At 36.1% G+C, this 19,985-nt stretch overlaps 1 protein-coding gene across 1 annotated transcript in view; it reads right to left on the bottom strand.

Annotated features, from left to right (window-relative positions):
- Positions 1-18,952, bottom strand: part of LOC121727828 (somatomedin-B and thrombospondin type-1 domain-containing protein-like) — a 62,334-nt gene extending 43,382 nt beyond the window's left edge. The window contains exon 1 of the mRNA XM_042115856.1: positions 18,905-18,952. The gene's annotated coding sequence lies outside the window, so the exon portion shown is untranslated. The remainder of the gene's footprint in view (positions 1-18,904) is intronic.
- Positions 18,953-19,985: the final 1,033 nt, after the last annotated feature.

The following is a 19,985-nucleotide window of genomic DNA, read 5'->3' as shown; positions in this document are numbered from 1 at the left end:
TATAATAATTTGTTTTGTCATATTATTAGTTATTACCATTAGGTACAACAATCCAAAACATTATTTCTGTTTTCAACAGAAAATTTATGTTTAAAGTATTTGGAGTCCCTTAGAAAAAATGTGGTACGGAACGCTTTGTACGCGAGTCCGACTCTCCCTCTTATACCCAAACACAGAATAAGTATATATTAGCAGTACCAAACCCAGATAGTAACCACAACATTATAATAAAATATAACATACTATCTCGGTCGTGTAGACCTTGTTTTACTGGCATTATTTCTATTTATTATTGTGACAAAGATATCCTTTTATTCTACTCCATATAAAAAGACGTGAGTTGGGTGGTCGTAAGTTCGGTGATTTCTGTCCTTGTGTACGCAATGCGGCTTTATTTTCCTCACAGTGACAAACAGACTGGTATAATATTATACTAGTTAGTGGTGGAAATGATGTGTTAATTATTTTTGCTAAATGCTGATGACTTATCTTTGTTTTTTGCAAGGTTGGGTTGCAGGTGTCGGTGTACACGTCTTTCTGTCTCGACATCAAAGTTTTCAAACGTCAGGATAAGCTACGCGCGACCTAGGTACGTATAACAGAAAAATCTTTGGATAAAACTTACGTCACTTACATCATAATCTTATATTATCTTATCTTATATCTTTAAACGAGCAATTCTTGTATATATGTATATGTCGCAGCCGACTGGTTTAAATAGCTGTTCAATCAAACAGCTAGCCCTTTGACTGAACAACGCCATTCAATCACACGTCTAGCTTTTAGATTGAATATTTTAGACGCTCAAAACGTTCAACACTACAGCTGATTCAAAAGGCGCCGTCTAATTGAAGTAGTTCAGCGCGCACCGCTGCGTCGCAATGTGCGTTTTATTTACAATATGGCGTCAACTAGCAGGTGTTTGTGGTTGTTTTTCGGAAAGAAAGTAGTTAATAAAAGTTACAACTGTTATTGAAGAGACATTATTAAGATTCCATCTCGGAATCTGCTCCAACGATTTACATGAACTTTAGTATATAGGGGGGTTTCGGGGGCGATAAATCGATCTAGCTAGGAATCATTTTTATAAAATGTAATTATATTCGTGTTTTGTCGAATACCGAGCAAAGCTCGGTCAAATAGCTAGTAATAATATTATTATAGGTCCACTATAGGTCTACCAGAATCTGATGGCAAAAAGTGAGAAAATAAGTTGACTCTAGCAATACATGTGAAACATGCAAATATAAAAAAAATTCCAATGATCAAATTTATCCAATCTGCCATCCACCATCAAATCCTGGTGGACCTATAATTATTATTACATGAAATGTTACGCCATATTTATCAACATTGGCCTTGAAGCAATCCAAAAGTGGGATTTTTTATTTAAAACGTTTTTGTCTCAACTCTCAGCCTGCATAGCATTAGGCTCTATATTCTCCACCTACTTTAAAGATTTGCAAAGAAGATCATAAGTCTATTTATTCATGGAATTATACCCAAAATATGTTCAGCCTCACGGAGTTAAGGTATACAAAGTCTATACATAATTTATGTGATTGGGAGGAGGATTGTTTCTGGTCTCCATTACCATATTTATGTTGGCGCTGATCTGAATGACAATGGCCGATGGCGGGAGATGACTATTGACAACTTTGACGTACTTAACTTTTTTAATGTTATGACTTGTGAGCAGCTTAACATGATGGGGCTTTCAAATTCTTTGAATAGATTTGTTTACAAATATAAAACAATATTTTGTATTTAAAATAAATTGTGATGATTTATGATGTTTATGTCTGAGTTTGTTAAACCACGTAATATTGTTCTTTTTTCTTTCAAGAACAAGATATAAAATATCTATCGATTTAATAGCGTTTTCGGCATCTAGAAGTGCCCCGGGGCAGGGTGGGTAGGTCAGGCCGAATGAATACGTAAATATCCGAACCAAACCCCTGATCCACGAAGCACTCAAGACTTAATACCAGTAATTACATAGTTTATACAGTAGTCATTGAAATTTTAAACTTCGGCAATTATCATATTCATTCGACCCACCCACCCTGCCCAGGGTCGTTGACGAGATGCCGAAAACGCTATATAAATCTATTTTTTTTTTTTTTTATATAAAATTGGGGCCGTCTATAGACTGTTCGTCCATATCCTTTTTTTGTTATTTTATTATTTAGATTTTTCGCACCAAGGATAATTGAAATAATATTATGAATTTTAATTAATTGTGGTCCATCACGCCATGGACACTTTTTTTTTTTTTTTTTTTTATATATGTGTATATGTATATTTAATAGAATAGAGTATAATATGTTATACATATAATAAATAAATATATACATTTATTGTTTTATAAATTGCATAATAATAATATTAATGTTTTGAACGGTGAGGTCCCAGTCGGTGTGGCGGCCAGTAGATCCGATATTTTCCGATTTCCTTAGATTTTATGCTGCTCCACCCTTTGCCTTTAGATGTTGTGACATTGGCTTGGTGGAGAGGGGTCACTCAAGCTGGGTGGAGTTTCTAGGTTGTTAAAAAGACATCGTTCTGTGTCGAATCTACCCGCCATGTGGCTTAGGACTTTATCGTTCCTGTCTTTTATAGCCATTTTTATATTATAATCTTTTATGTGTTCGGTTGACACCTCTATATAAATCTATTGATACCGATCGATTTAAAGGATTTTTATATCCTAACTAGCTGTTGCCCGCGACTCCGTCCGCGTGGACTTCAGCTTATAGCGCGCGGTAGTTCCTTTCATAGAGTAACTTATATTATAGTAGGTAGTTCCCGACTCCCGTTGAACCATGTAGATTGTAGATTGTAATTTGTAGGCTACATTACTGCAAATTGCAAAATTAAAAATTTGCACGACAGAGGTGTTTCCGCGGCACACTTACTTCAAACTTCAATGTTTACACTTTACAGACAGACAGATACATAACACGCCCCTATTTAAACATAGAATAGGGGGTTAACATTTATAAGCTGGGAAGAGGGGTCGAAGTCGAATATCAACTATTAACTTTTCTCAATACTCTCAATAACCGTAACAGGTAACTTCATCCTTACCACCTCTTATAGTAACACTTTTGAAAAAGCGATAGCGCGATGTAGGAGACGGCACGGCGCCATCTATTATGAATTTTTGGAACTAACTTAATTTGAACAAATTTGCGCATTTTCACCCCCTTACATCCCTTTTTTCCAATTAAAAAGTAGCCTATGTCCTTTCTCAGGATTTAGACTATCTATCTGTACAGTACAAAATTTCATTACAATCCGTTCGGTAGTTTTAGCGTGAAAGCGCTCGACAGACAGAGATACTTTCGAATTAATATTAGTATGGATAATTGCGCAGGGGTTATTAAAACGGGAGTGGGCCGTGTGGGGTCGAAGTTAAACATCAATGATCAACTTTCCTCAATAATTTCAAAAAAAACGCAATAGAAAGCTTAATCCTTACCACCTGTTATAGTGACACGTTTGAGCAAGCGATAGCGCGATGTAGGAGACGACACGGCGCCATCTATAATATTTTTTGGAACTAACTTAATTTGAACAAATTTACGCATTTTCACCCCCTTACAACCCTTTTTTCCAGTTAAAAAGTAGCCTATGTCCTTTCTCAGACCTTAGACTATCTGTGTACAAAATTGTATTACAATCGGTTCGGTAGTTTTGGCGTGACAGCGAGACAGACAGACAGACAGAGATACTTTCGCATTTATAATATTAGTATAGATTCATAACATAATATTAAAGAATTATATTACGTGGATACTTACTACACAAAATAAAACAAAGCAGATTATTTACTTGTCTAATTTCTTTAAATACTATGGAGGCTAGTACTCTGTAATATTTTAATTATTAAACGTAATTAACATGTAACTCTGAGATTTTAGAAATGGCGATGTCAGTGGAAACGGCTGATGTGTAACATCGCGTGATTCCATTGTTTTATTAATTAATTTCAACCTGTCAAAACTTAATTAAACTCCACAATATTGTTTCCTTTTAGGGAACATACCCATACTACGCGACCCATTCGGTCTTCAAAATACTACGCTCGGTCACAAGAGGGGGGAGGGGGTCACACGTCATACGAAAAAAAATTTCTCGACATTTTATACTTGACACTGGCATTTATTGTGGTTATTTATAGCCAAAAATTATTCTTGTCAATACCACGTGAACAATAGAAGGGGGGGGGGGGGTCTTGGCATATACTACGCGTGGTCACCAGGGGGAGGGGAGGGGGGTTCATAAAATCTTAAAAAGTAGGTCACGTAGTATGGGTATAGTCCCTTAAATTATCATAATATTAATGACTCTCGCACCGTTTTCATTGACGGTGGCCGGTTTAATTGAAACTATTACATTATATTATTATTTCAAAAAATTAAAACCGACTTCCAAGGTAAAAACAATAACAATATGAACTAAAAAGTATTAAATACCTCTTGCTCTATAATATTGCCTTCTACATTTGTCTAGATCTCAACTATTTCTGTACATACTACAGTCTTCATTACTTTGAAGTTGGGTACCTTCAAATCCAGGGTGAAAACCTGGTGTAAAGTCTTACTTTTTGGTAGTGACCGACCGAACTTTCGGTTTCGGTTTCGGTTTCGGCCAGTTTCGGCCAAAAATCTAGTTTCGGCCTTAGTTTCCGAAACCGAAACTCATGCATCGTTCGGTAAACTTCGCAGTTAACTCGAGCTTGCTTGCCAGCGAGGCCCTGGCTCAGTTCGCCACCATCTATTTAATCATGTTTTGAGATTATGTATTCCAGATTAGTCCCAAACAAAAAATTTGCACTTCGTTTTATTTTCATTAAATTGTCTTAACTTATTTTTATCGAAATTATATTATTGAATTTTATTTCTACGATAAAAGCAGGCTTATTTAATATATATAACTGTTGTCAAATTACGTGCTATTTTAACAATGTTTCCCAAACGAACGATTTAGTAAATTCTATGATAAATTGATTATATGGTGTGTGAACTTTATTTACTTAAGAATTTTGTTTGACTGTGAGATTATAAGATATCTTAGGATATATCTTGTGAGATTTATCTAGTTAATCATCTCGCCTCACTCTTTTTTTTTGGACATGCAATCTCTTAGGACTTAAACCGTTCCTACCCTGCTAGAATCTTATCTAGCCCACTTCCCCGTAAGCTTCACTCTTGCGGCCCTCAGTCAACTGCAAGTTTGCTTAGTCATTTCGTTTTGAACTTCGACCGCGGTCGTGTCCATGTCTCCCATAAAAATAATATACTGCAGTTATTGATTTTGTTTTCAGTAGTACGTCGTTCAGTAGTATGTCTAAGGGAGGATTTCACCAATCCCACAACTTCGTTTTATAAAACTTAGTTCTCATTAAATGCGTTCCTACGGGGATCAATAAAAAAGCAAGAAACGATATATAAACTACCCAAACGCGTCATTTTTTTCGTCTAAGATTTTCGATTCGCCATGACACTACACTGGCGGGACTTTAACGGCTTTAATGAAGTTTAGCCGTACAACATTGGATGTTCTGAAAATAAAACTCCGATTTGTTGTGAACTTTATGTTAGTGAAATGCAATTTGGTGCTATAAATGCGTTTATACGTGTAAAAACAATTTAGTGTACACTAAGCGCGTTCTTTTTCTTAGGTGAATCGCACCTAAATAAAATGACTTCAAATAACTTCTGCTCTTGTTTCTTAGGGTAATCCTTCGTTATAATACATTAAGGGGAATTTCACTAATCATACTTAAACGTTTTATTAAACTAAGTTCTTATTGAACAATGAACGCGTTTATATGGCGACGTGAATCTCGTTTTGTTTGAAAAAGATTTTACATTCTTTATTTAATCGCGATTAATGAATCTAAGTGTACGTTATACGTTTGATTGATGATTTTTATACGTTTTTATCATCTTTGAGCCTTGTCACGTTGTTTTAGTAACAAATAGCAAAAAACGATAAATAAGCTAACCAAACGCACATCTATGAAAACTGTCAACTTAACAATTTTTTCGCCTATGTTTTTCGATCTGTCATACACTACACCGACAGGACATGTGTTTTATGAAGTTAAAACTTGAATATTGGGCGTTCAGAAGATAAAAATCGGATTTGCTGTGAATGAGACGAAACGCATCTACTTGGAATCGTATAAAAAAACGGAATATAGTACAAAAAGTAATTCGAGTCTAAGAATAATAATATTTATGGTAAGAAATGTCGCAAAAGTAAAAAATTCAATGTGGTATTTTTTCTTTAGTTTAAAAATTTGTTTTTTATGTTAAAAATCAATAAATTTCAGTAAATAATCGTAATTTTGAATGTTTAACCAAGTTTCGGTTTCGCTTTCGGTTTCGGCCGAAACTAAGACTAAGCCGAAAGTTCGGTTTCGGTTTCGGTTTCGGCTGAAAAATCTGTTTCGGTCGGACACTACTTTTTGGTAACATGTACCTCGAATACTTCAGAAAAAAATTTAAATCACTATAATATGTTTCCATGCAAATTTCAAGGAGTCCCCTCGATTCCTCAAGGATCCCTAAATCAGATCACCATTTTTGTGAACATGGCACCAAATTCGAGTTAAACCCTATATAACACAAAAACAATTTTGAAAATCGGACCACAAACAGCTGAGTAATCGTTGAACATACAAAAAAGAAAGATACAGCCGAACGTATTACCTCCTCCTTTTTGGAAGTCGGTCAAAAAGAAAAAAATCTTAGAAAGTTGTTTGAAAGTAATGTAGTACTCCTGTCGCCTTTTTACAGTCGATAGAGTATGACAGAGATAAATTTTCAATAATGTTCAACACATTTTCCACCTGTTTCGAGTGAAATCGAAAAGCGAAATTCCACTTCCTGTAATAGATGTGAAACTTGGCCTGACTCCGGGGCTCAACATTATAAATATGTTAATTGTATGACGTGAAAATCATTTTAACTTCGGAGTTTTTGTCTTCGAGTACATTTTGAATTTTGCTTGAAGTTCGAATTCTGATAGGATTTAAGAACAAAAGGTGGCCAAGTCACAGTATTTTAGGTACTTACTTACTTTTGTTATCTATACTAATATTATAATTCTGCAGAGTTTGTTTATTTGTTTGTTTGAACGCGCTAATCTCAGGAACTACTGGTCCGATTTGAAAAATTATTTTACTGTTGGATAGCCCATTGATTGAGGAAGCCTATAGGCTATATTTTATCACGCTAAGACTAATAGGAGCGAAGAAATAGAGCAAAATGTCGAAAAAACGGGGGAAATTGTATGAAAGGGTTTATTTGAACGCGCTAATGTCAGGAACTAACGTTGGATAGCCCATTGATTGAGAAAGGCTATAGGCTACATTTTATCATGCTAAGACTAATAGGAGCGAAGAAATAGAGGAAAATGTCGAATAAACGGGATAAATTATTTGAAATGGCTTATTTGAACGCGCTAATCTCAGGAACTACTGGTCTGATTTGAAAAATTCTTTCAGTGTTAGATAGCCCATTTATCGAGAAAGACTATAGGCTATATTTTATCTCGCTTAGACTAATAGGAGCAAAGAAATAGAGGAAAATGTGGAAAAAACGGAGGAAAATTATTACTGGAGCAATTTTTATGTTATTTGGCAAACATGATGAATAGACCACGTTAAGGAACAAAAGCTATTTTTTGCGGAAAAATGTACGGTTGCGTGAAATTCCTAAATTACGCAAGCAAAGCCGCGCGAAATATCTCTATATAATAAAATCGTAGGAAAGTCAATTCTGTATATTGAATATTTTTGTACAATAAATAATACTTGGGATGTGATCTACTATGCTAACGCGGACGAAGTCGCGGGTAACAGCTAGTCTATAATATAAATAAAAATGCATTATTCTCTCGTCTCGCTTAAGCTCTAGAACGGCTGAACGGATTTGGCTAAATTTAGTTTTAAAATATTCGTGGAAGTCCAGGGAAAGTTTATATTAGGGGGGGCGGGAATAGGGAAGGGATACGAAATACGAAGTTCACCGGGTCATCTAGTTACTTAAATAATTAATATTGTAAGAATTTGCAGCTCTGAACTATAATTTTCTATGCAAGTGCCTGTCCGATGTTGATTTGAATTCATTGAATTTCGATCGTGATCCTCTAAACAAACTTGAATCAGTCGACATCGCGTTGACCAAACCACAGAATATAATATTATATTAGTAGTACCAATCCAAAATTTCCCAATCCCCTACCCTATTCCCTTCCCTACCCTCCCTTATTCCGTTCCCTTTCCATCCCTGCCTTCCCCTATTACCCTATTCCCTCTTAAATGGCCGGCAACGCACCTGCAGCTCTTCTGATGCTGCGAGTGTCCATGGGCGACGGAAGTTGCTTTCCATCAGGTGACCCGTTTGCTCGTTTGCCCCCTTATTTAATTAAAAAAAAAAAAACTTAAAATTTTCGATCCTGATTAGTTACAAATTGGGCCACCGCACGATCCAGCGCCAGTGTAGATGTCGAGAGTACTAATGCTGAGATCGACTTAAGTTGATTGAGATTGTGTTGAAAGCAAAGGTTGCTTTCCGATCTTTGCTGCAAGACACCGCGACCGACAAATTAAAACGCCACTTCATCACATATACTATAGGTTTCATTTTGCTTTCCGCCACTACAAATGGCGGTGGCTTGGGTCGCTAGACCAATGTTGGTAGAAAATTAAACCTGTGTCGTACAGAGGCATTTTCTTTGAATTTTTGTCGGTCGCGGTCGCTTGTGTCAATATTCGGAAAGGCACCTTAAGGTTTTCCTTCAAAAATTCGTGGAAAACTCGATTGTTTCCGATATTCGTGCAAATATCATAAATACGGTCCTAAGCAAATAAAAATGTCGATAAATGGAGGAAAAATGTTCAGACTTGTACAAATAAGATAGTTTTACACATAAAGTAAGCAATATAAGAAGAGTTTATATAAGAATCAAAGCGTCTACTTATTTGGCTAAGTTGTTTGTTTTTTAGCTCTGTATATTACAACATGACGGGTGAGACATTTTCAGTACTCGACATGTTATTTGGCTATTATATAAAATAAAAAAATAAATCAAGAAATAATATCGCAAGTTACATAATTATTAATTATCCAGACGCATGGACACCGCCGGGAGGGTAGCGCGTTTACTTATGTCCATGATTCATTTATTTAAAGGGAAATTTGGTCAAAAATTAAGTACCTAATTATATTACAGATTTATAATGAGAATCGAGTAGGTACTGAGTACTCTCCACATGTGTCACCACTTCACCAGTCATGCTGTAAGATTAGGCTTATTTAAAAGGTCTTAATTTATTTAAAACATAAACCGCCGTACTCAGATACATTTAATTACGATTAACCTACAATTTAATGAAGAGTTTGACAGATAATGTATGGGGCTTATGTAAAATTTTGAATTAATTACAATTAAGTAATTAATGTTCCACTCTGAGTGCGGCAGTAAGTCCTTAAAATATTATTTTATAAAAGAACTAGATGACGCATGCAACTGAGTTACGCCATTTGTTTATCGCAGGGGAGCCGTACATTTTTCCAGGATAAAAAGTACCTCCATATCAAATCGGTTCAGCAAGTTTGGTCGTGAAGAGGTCACAGACAGACAAACAGAGCTTTTGCATTTCTAATATTAATTAAGTATATAGATAATATTTTAGCAATTGGGGTTAACTTAATTCGGATTGCCAGAAATAGACTATTAGACCTCGTCTAAGGAGTATTATGACGGGGTTAAGACCATGGTGCTATATTTCATCAGGGCTAGTCCCATCTGACCTGACCTTAAGGCTTCTAGGTTTGGCCTTCGAATTGTACAAGAATAATCATCTCTAGAGACGAGTTAATCTAAATTAATAGCTATTTTAGGGGTAGTTATAACATCGAAATGAATGTTATAACAAGCTATACAAATGTAATAAATTCAGGAGTGTAACTAAAGTATTACTAAGTCTTGTGTATCATAAGAAAAAAATGTACAATTTCTAGTGGAAAATGAATTACAGTGAACAATGAAGTATAGAAAATAATTATACTCGTACAGCACATTTTCTCCTTTTTGGCAGTTGGTTATATGAATTCACTGCATATTTTAAAATTATTTATTTATTTTAATCAGGCATCTTGATTCTTGGCCCATAATATAGATATATTATACCTTATAATATACTAACATACATATTATATTTATATTAAAACCAACACTAAGCACTAAAAACTAGACACGTATTGTCTGCGACGTGGGGCGCGACGTGTTCGGAAGTCGTCCTCGGAACCTCCTGTAGACGACTCCAATCGGCCAGAACTCCTCCTTCTCGAAGGTCGCTAGATGATGCTTCGGGACCCTCACCACAAAGGAGCTAAAATTCACTTGGTAGCGGGACTCCAAACGCTCGACCCTCAAGACGAAGTGGGTCTTGCTCCTGATGTAGTCCACGACCTGCTCGACCGTTGTGGACCAGTGCAGCCTGGATATTACATAGGGCTATGCATCATCAGTTATCACTTATCACCAATAGGGAATATTACGCAAAGGTTGGAGCAGAGGGCGCTACTAGCACACACGGTAAATAATCCGCCCAAAATCTGACATGTTGCTCACGCCATGTCAGAATATTGACAGAAACGTTGTCAAACGCCGTACAAAACTTTTGGTTTACTGTCTATGCTGCCGCTGGCCGCTGCCTCTAGTGTGAAAGCATTGCAGTATAATTATTGTCCTATTATTTTAACACCGCATCAAATAAACTTACGATAGTATAAGGGACCTTCAAAAGGCCAGCGCCCAGTGGCTCGGAAATTCTATCAGGTTTTTCCGCTGTATGTCAGATATAGTTAATACCGCCATTATCACGTAGGGAGTAAATGACAAACGGGTCACCTACACCTTAATAGGGATATTGGAGGCGGAAAATTCTATTGCCGGAGAATTTATAGGTTATAAATGGTGGACTCAGCGGGAATTCTCGCGAGAAGCGATAAAAATTAATTAGAAACATGCAAGTACTAGATTTTAAAGTACTCAGTACGGGCTATGATTTTTTTTATGTTATTGCTGTGACAAGGGAATGTTGCGGTAGATTCTATCGTGCAACTCTGCATGGAGTGGAGCACCATGGGGTTTTAGTGGGTAGAGTGTGCGCCAGTGCCCAGGGGAATTCCACATACCCCGGCTGATCGGGGCGTTTAGTCGCACGCACACAAACACTGTGCTGAAGTCTGGCAACGCCGCACAGCTGTGCCGTAACGAAAAAAACTAACACGCCCCGTGTTAGTTTTTTTCGTTACGGAATATCTTTATTCAGTCGCCGCGCTCAATACCCGCGATAAAAACTATGCATTAGCTTAAAAAGGTCGTAAAAGAATGACAAAATAGTTTAAAATTTGATTTACAATGTTTACCGGAGCAATTAGTCAAGACAACTTCGATAGTTGGGACAGCAAGGTAACAAATATAATATGGAAATTGGAAAGTAATACAATTTGAAAGGAAAAATATTTCTCACTTTGACGACAATATTAAATGCAAGTAGACTAAAGACCCTGAATAGAAAGCCGGGCTTTCAAAGCCTCAGAAAATTAAAGATCATTACAATACCTGCGTATACTCCTGAGTCCTGACGAGTGTCAAAATATACCTAGCTATGGACAAAAAACACTCACAATTTTTTCCCAAATTAAATAAAAATTCGTCAATTGTAGAGACATCTGTTTCTCCGGCGTTAATTGGAAAAGGTAGAACCAGATATTAATCTCCCAAGTCGTAAAACAGACCGCTTGGGGTTGTTCCAGTCCGATTGCATCCCATCTTCAATTATTCGTATTACTGGAGGAGAATTATTGATGCTTTGAACAATCTTGTATACTTGCAATCATCTTGCAATGTAGTTATGTATCTTGTTTGTTGGCAACGGCTGCCGGTGTTTTGATGAAATGAAGTATGTCGGGGGTTTTGGGAATAAAAAAAGTTGTGGAAGATAACCCGGGGTCCCGGGGAACGCTGCATTTTAAATTATTCATTTATTTTGCTCTATACTGATCTCTAGGTACGTGGAGATGAGATATTTTGACATCCATACTAGTTATATAAATGCGTAAGTGTATCTGTTTGTCTGTTTCTTCACGTCCGCAGTACATGGTACACCCTCTTACCTTACCCACCTTGGGTAAGGAAAGAGGGCAAAATTATCTATCTTTGTTATTATACTATACTGACACGGACGAAGTCGCGGGCAACAGCTAGTAGAAAATAAATTCTTGCAATATCGTATTGTTTCTAAGGTATTATAATATTATATAAAGTAAATATAACGCCTTTGGAAAAAAATTAGCAACAATGTTATTTTTCAAACGTCTGATAATAGTTTTGGTCATTGAAAAGTGTCTTACACTACATGATACTAGTTCAGAACAATAATCTACAAATTATATATAAATATTAGCCATGAGAAAATAAGTAAAGTAAGACTTATATTTACCTGACCAGGTGTCACACTTATAGCTCCACAAATCCGCAAGTATTCTAAGTACACGAGGCACTACTAAGAACCTATGGTTTCATCCATGAGAGAGTAAGTTATGTCTTATCCTTCTGGGATCCAGGTCTATAATATGTAATTATTTTTTTGAAACAAAATCGAGTTTGTTTAACTATTATTTGAGGAATCAAAATAACAGAGCTATTTTTACGTTATCTAATTATTAATTAACTAACTATTAAATCGATAACAAAAATCATTTCTTCCTTCAATAGATAACCCTTTTCGGAAGTATGTTGGGGCTCGGGGTATATATATATATCGACATAGTATGATAGGCTATCGCGGGGTAGAGGTGGTGCATTGACATGATAAACATATTAAATATAGGGTCAGCTATATAAATACTAGAAAATGTATGTTGCGTTTGTTTGTTTAGGAGTTTGAGGATGTTTCTCAAAAGTTGTCATAATTTTATTTCCAGGTGTGCACTAGAGACAGTTAAAAGTTACAAAAAATGCAATCACGATCACGATCTACCCTAATCTTATATCTTTAAACGAGCAATTCTTGTATATATATATATATATATATATATATATATATATATATATATATATATATATATATATATATATATATATACAAGAATTGCTCGATTATAAATATAATCGGAAAATCGGCTCCAACGATTTTCATGAAATTTTGTATATAGGGGGTTTCGGGGGCGGTAAATCGATCTAGCTAGGAATATTTTTTAGAAAATTTCATTTTATTCGTGTTTTATCGAATACCGAGCGAAGCTCGGTCAAATAGCTAGTAAAAAATATACATAGACGGCAGATCGTATAGAACTATTCGATGTTTGAATATTGTCGCACATCAAAACTGTTGTGCAAAATTTATATTTTTTATTTTTAATAAAAAATCCTGCTAAATAACCTCCATTGCTAAATTGGTTGTTTATTTTTGGGTGACGAAAACGAGAATACTATTTTGTTGTTTGATAGAATCTGGATTATAACTACCTATTAGATAGACTGAACTATTAGAATCGTGGAACATCGCTGCTGACGCTACTGGTTTTTTCAATTACTGCTACAATGATTTACACAGATAATAATAATAATAGTGTTTAACACGAAATCTTATCACCACAGGCCGCAGCCCAGATTTAGGGTCAACGACATGGACAGCCGATACTTTGGAACTATCAAATTTATTGTACTTTGGGAGTTGGGACTATAAATTATTATTCTGAAGATAATAATTCAAGTTTGGAACAATGTTCTAATTTCGATTTGGTTCTAAAACAAAGTCCGACCGACTTTGTTTTAGAAGCAATCTTATGATATGAGTAAATATTATATAATTAGTCGCTGTTTTAGCATATTATGTGTATTAAGATTAACCCACAAAAAAATATTGACTTTTGATTGCAATCTTGTTCTAAACGATCTAAAGAACATAACTGCAATAATACACAAATCAAACACAAATGCTTAAGAGGAGTCCACACGGCCCTTTTTTCCCTGAATATCCCTGTTTCCTTCCTGGATAATGCTAGTAGAGTTATAATCCCGCACCTCCCCCGCGGGCGAAAACTAATGGGGATAATGAGAGCCGCAAGGCTCCGAAGAGTCGCGAGACTAAGGAGAGCCGCAAGCTATGAAGAGCCGCAAGGTGGAGTCTTCTCGGCCTGGCAAGGACGAGAGCAGGAGGTGCGATGAGGAGGGCTTCATACTGGTGGAGAGGAGGAAGAAGCCCGCCGCCCGCAACCATCGCGGCACCGCACCATATGTACCTGAGCTGCGTCTGCGGAGCGAGGTCCCCGCGACGCCCCTTTACATATCCCGCCTGCACTGGTCCATGGAGGTCGAGGACGTCGTGGACTACATCCAGAAGAAGACGACACTGCGCCTGAGGGTCGAGCGTCTGCAGTCTCGCCACAAGGTTAACTTTAGCTCCTTTGTGGTGATAGTACCGACGCATCTTCTGTCGACTTTCGAGGCGCCGGAGTTCTGGCCGATGGATGTAGTCTATCGGAGGTTCCGGGGGAGACTCCGGAACGAAGCGAGTCACGTCGCTTGCAAAACGTGACAGTGTTAGTTTTTAAGAATATATATAAAATATGTATGTTAGTTTTAAGGTATTTATTATATAATTGGCATTATAATTAGATAGTATTTGTTATATGGGCCACATGATTTGAATTTGAATATTTTTTTCCTCTATCTACGGCCACTAATACAATGTCCCTATGTTTTCTTTTTTTCATAATTTAATTATTAAATAAGATATGAACGTTCAAAACCCAAAAAAAGGCCAGATTTTCCGCTGTGTTCAAACATCCAGAAAACAGATTTAGCTAGATTATACAAAAAAAATAAAACATAGGAACACAGATCAAGCCTTTCTTTAATCTTTAATGAATAAAAAGTACTTAAATCGGTTAAGTTTTGGAGAAGGAATCAGGTGACAACGAATCGTTGATTTTCTGCAGTTGTCTCTACCGCGTCCTACGGTATAGGCTTGAGGTAAGGGAGACAGCTATAGATATTACACGTACTTTTTTTTTATTTCTCTAGCCCCGGGTGTATCCTCTTAACAGCGTCCTCTTATTATGTAGAGTTTAGACTTTATGATAATAGAAGCTCTAATTGTTAGATAACATTTATAAGTAAAAAAGTGAACTGTCTTTTAAAGTAATATCAAACAACAATATTCAAATTAATTAAAGGCATACTGATGCCTACCATCGGATCGGGAACTAATATACTTACCTACTTAATTAATCCATCTTTATAATTTTGAAATATTATACTTACTGATATTTCGTTTATATTATGTTCTGCCGGCATTTTTTTTTTTAATCCAGTGGAAGACTAACCGATGCCTTTCAAGTTAAGGGTTATTCTTGTATTCTATCAAAGAAACATTATACTACCTACAGCCCTCCCCTCCTGTTTGAACAGCGAAATTGCCGCGCCCTGAGCCACAAACATCTTATACAAACGTAATAACAACACTTATTGCGTTTCTTTTCGGTAATCTAACGATTTGGTGGTATCGTCGAAAAAGCTCACGCGGTTCCATTTTAGATAAGTTAATTTTGAGCACTTCACATAGCTGGGCAGTCTGGGCACCGTTAATTTATCAAATATTTATAGTCTAAGAGCGAGTGTGCCGCAAACTTACGTGTAAATAAGGCAGGCGGGCTGTGCGGTAGTAGGCATTGGATAAACGATGCTGTGTCGCCTGCTAAGGTACATGCATCGGTACAAATTATTATTATTGTGTTTAACAATGTTTTAATGTACGTACTTTTTGGTGTCCTTAATTTAAATAAATAATTAAACGATTAACGGAAGTTATCGTATCCGTTAACATTTTTAAAAATTTACTTAAAAGTTAATCCGTTTATCAAAATGTTAACTTTGTTAACAAGTGCTACCTGAAGTAATAAAACATAATACATTTTCGCTGAACGGCTAATAAAGAGAAGAAAATACTTCCTCTCGTAAGCGGCACTCTAGTCTCTACTCTCCCTCCGTCTTACAATTTTTCCTTACGAGAGGTCAACATTGTTTCCTACCCCATAAAAAGGACACAACACCAAAAAAGGTTTAAAAATGTTGAGCCAACTGTTTTCCCTCGTTTTAAAGTAGAATAATATGTAGTTTTAAAGTAGAATAATATGTAGTTTTAAAGTAGAATAATATGTAGTTTTAAAGTAGAATAATATGTAGTTTTAAAGCTATGATTTCTATGAAACTATACGTACATACAGATAGAAATGCCTTTTAGTTAGTGGTGCACGGTACATGTTCACTTTGCCATGTAGTAACAACAAAGCTTCAGTATTTTGCAGCTACGCATTTTGTATGCTACGCGCGTGCTACGCAGAGCTTTCGCGAGAGCTGTTTTAACCTGCTAGCTTTCATCTATTTATGAAACGTAGCTTTTTATTTTTAATGTTTTCTATATAATTACTAGCTGTCCCGGCAAACGTTTCGCCCGTATTATTTTATTGAAGTGACTAAATAAGTATGTCACCATGGCAACGTCCATCGCTATCCCGTCGCACAAAAAATGGTCGCCGTCAGTCTGGAGTTGTAATAATTTACTATTATTTATTCAACAAATGCACTTATCAATATAAAAAATTACCCAGTAGCCGATTCTCAGACCAGTGCAGCGGGTCTGAGAATCGGATAAGTCGACGACCTGTGTGGCTCAGTGGTGAGCGCGTCGGTAGCTCAAGCCGGGGGTCGCGGGTTCGAATCCCGCCGACGGAACAAAAAGTTTTCAATGTTCCCGGGTCTGGATGTGTATTAAATATGTGTATGATATAATAAAAATCTTAAATATATGTATCGTATAAAAGTATTAAATATATTTCCGTTGTCTGGTACCTGTAACGCAAGTCCTTTAGGTACTTAGCACGGGGCCAGACTGACGTGGTGTAAAGCGTCCATAGATATTATTATTATTATTATTAAGTATCGGTGTAAGTATAATCGGATATTCAGTGGAATATGCATATAAAATTTGACTAGAATCAGTAAGCCGTTTCGGAGGAGTACGCGGCCTAACATCGTGATACGAGAATTTTATATATAAGAAGAAGAAGATAAAAATTAATCCATTTTCGCGTGGTCACGACATCATCAAAAATTCAAAACCATTGAACCGATTTTTCTAAAATTTGGCATAGAGATACTTTGAGTCTCGAAAACGAACATATATAATATACATTTTGTCCCGGAAAATGTACGATTACTGCACAATACGCTTTTATGATTTGCGCGTAAACTATTCAATTGATTTTGATGAATTTTGGTATGGAGATACTTTGAGTCTTGGGAAAGGACAAGGGATACTTTTTGTCCCGGAAAATGTACGGTTCCCGCACAATAAACTTTTATGGTTTTCGCTTAAACTATTCAATCTATTTGGATGAAATGGGCGAAATACTTTAAATGACAAAACAACATTTGCCGGGACAGCTAGTTTTTTAATAAAACTGAACAGGAAAGTTCGATTGCTTATGTTTGAATAGTTAAAATACTTCGAAGCTAATGTACATTTTAATTAAAATAAAAATATAAAATTGGACCACGGAGCAGAACATGGGCTACTTTTGTATGGTCCTCATTTAGAATGATAAAGAAGTGTATCTTTCTGTCTTCTTACGCCTAAACCATTAAACTGATTTTGGTGAATTTTAGCATGCAGATGTTTTGGGACCCGGGAAATGTATAGTTACTTCGCGATAAATCAATTAATCCATGTTAATATTATAAATGCGAAAGTGATAAATCTATCTGCCTAACTTCTTCACGTCTAAGCCGCTGTACCCATTTTGCTGAAATTTGGTATGGAGATAATTTGAGTTGTGGGAAAGGACATAAGATACGTATTATCTCGAAAAATGTACGGTTCAATAAACAAATTTTGGCGCATCGGAGTGGGCGTCATAATATTATAATGTATAGACTATAGACTATATTGACGAAAATCCTAACTTCAATGATGATGCGGAACTCTATTCCGTTCGTTCAGCAGAACCCACTTTAAAATTCCCTGATCTAGATTATAAAGTATAATGAGGTGTGAGCTGCACTTTTATATTTAGAACTTGGTCAGCCGTGATCCGGCCGCGACAGAATAGAGGACCCATTGTGAAAGGTCCATTGTTATGAATATTTTATAACTATCATGAATAACATTTAAATAAGTTCATTGTAGATTCATTGTGATAAATCTTTTTTAATATTTGAAGGCTGTATAACTTGTCTGCTCTAACATGGTGCAATGAAATTTAAAAAAAAATTAGGCTCGTTTTCACAATTTTGTACTACTTGTAGATTTTGTTTTGGATGATTTTCGGAAAAAATATTAAAGTAATATTTGAATATAGATAATTTCTAAAGTCGAAACGGCAAATCGAAATACAACTACTTATAAAATATCAAAAAATTTCGTAATTTTGAATACTTAATATTCACAAAGAAACTGTAAATGCAATAAATCTTTATGAAATAATAATCGTAACTTCTAACATAAAAATCAGAACCTTTTCAATAAAAATACAATACAAAATCCGATTATTAAAATTGGGGACAGTTAAAATATCATAGTAATTTTATTTACCATGATAATAATATGATTATAGTTTCTAATATTTTTAACAACTTTAAATAAATCCAAAAAAACACTACACAGTTATATCAAGCAATATCATATCACCGATCGTTGACATGCCACTGAACTTTCTTCTTATTTTTAAATCAAAAGTTACAAACACAAGAACTCAAACTACAGAGTGCAATCACCGATCGTTGACATGACAATAATATCGTAACTTACGTGGATCACTCACTCGTCACTCACTCACGACCTCCTCCGAGCGCTGAGGAGGGCAGACTGGGAGTCGGGACTTCGGGACTAAGGCTCGGTGCACACTGGCCCCTTATCTTTGAATGAACGTAGAATGTTATTAAACCCGGTTTCTGAGGTTTCTTGACCGTGGTTTATGTTGCTAATAGCGTTCTTGATTGGTTACTGTTTTAACGTTAGTCAACTAAAACCGCAAATATAATAAATTTGTCATTTATCGTAGACGCACTGGTGGATGTGGGCTTAAATGCTTTCACATAATAAGAAGTAATAAAATAAAGGTATATTACATAATTTATTATGGCTCTATGTTACTGAGTAATATTAGTAAAATTATGGCATAACTTCAACTATGTGGATATATTATACTATTTATTTTGTTACTTACTCTTTAAACTACGGTATATTGAGTAGGAAATATTTAGAATGCGTGATGTGTCCTGTGTCCAGAGTTTATTACACGTAACAACTAAGTTCAAAGATAAAGTAGGCGACCTTTATTTAGGTAAAAAGTAACATAATTAAGTAGCAATTAATGAAAATAAACATTCAACATACAGATAACTTTATCTGACAGATCATAGGATCTGTTCGTTAAACCAGGAAAAGAGTTATTAGACTACATGACGCCCAAGACGCTCCCAGGCAACGGATTTGCGCCAATATTCGTTTATCGCCAATAGTTGCGGGAACCGTACATTCTTCCAGGATGAAAAGTATCCTATGTCCTTTTTCGAGACTCAAAGTATCTCCATGCCAAATTTCAGCAAAATTGGAAACGCGGCGTGAAGAGGTACCAGATAGACAGACAGACAGAACCGACAGACACACTTTATACGTGGGAGAGCCATGCTTCGGCACGAATGGGCCGGCTCGACCGGATAAATACCACGTTCTCACGGAAAACCGGCGTGAAACAGCGCTTGCGCTGTGTTTCGCCGGGTGAGTGAGTTTACCGGGGGCCCAATCCCCTACCCTATTCCCTTTCCTACCCTCCCCTATTCCCTTCCCTTCCCTACCCTCCCCTATTACCCTATTCCCTCTTAAAAGG

Source organism: Aricia agestis, chromosome 6 (assembly GCF_905147365.1).
Source record: "Aricia agestis chromosome 6, ilAriAges1.1, whole genome shotgun sequence".
Classification (NCBI taxonomy): Eukaryota; Metazoa; Arthropoda; class Insecta; order Lepidoptera; family Lycaenidae; genus Aricia; species Aricia agestis.
This window is presented reverse-complemented; position numbering and strand designations above follow the sequence as displayed.